Here is a 283-nt window from a genome sequence, read left to right on the forward strand (position 1 = left end):
TGCCGGTGTGCTCAGTACCCATCTGGGCCAGCACCGTCAGTGTCTCCGGGAAAGAAAGGACTGCTTTAAGGACTAAGAGGCAGAAGGGTCACCGGTGGCCCTGGGCTCCAGGGAAGAGGGGCCTGGACGGAGGCCAGTGTTGGGAAGCATAGGACAGTGCCAGGGAGCGTTGCGGGGGCGGCGTACCCGGCGCCAGAGATAAAGCACAGACCCACGAGTCTGACCGCTGTGTGCCCTTGGAAAAGCGCTGGCCCTCTCTGGGGCTCAGTGAGAGGAGCGTACT

At 62.9% G+C, this 283-nt stretch overlaps 1 protein-coding gene across 2 annotated transcripts in view; it reads right to left on the reverse strand.

The window, feature by feature from the left end:
* Positions 1 to 283, reverse strand: part of TOMM40 (translocase of outer mitochondrial membrane 40) — a 10,928-nt gene that overhangs the window by 5,422 nt on the left and 5,223 nt on the right. The window lies entirely within an intron of this gene.

This window comes from Crocuta crocuta, unplaced genomic scaffold (genome assembly GCF_008692635.1).
Source record: "Crocuta crocuta isolate KB4526 unplaced genomic scaffold, BGI_CrCroc_1.0 scaffold334, whole genome shotgun sequence".
Taxonomy (NCBI): Eukaryota; Metazoa; Chordata; class Mammalia; order Carnivora; family Hyaenidae; genus Crocuta; species Crocuta crocuta.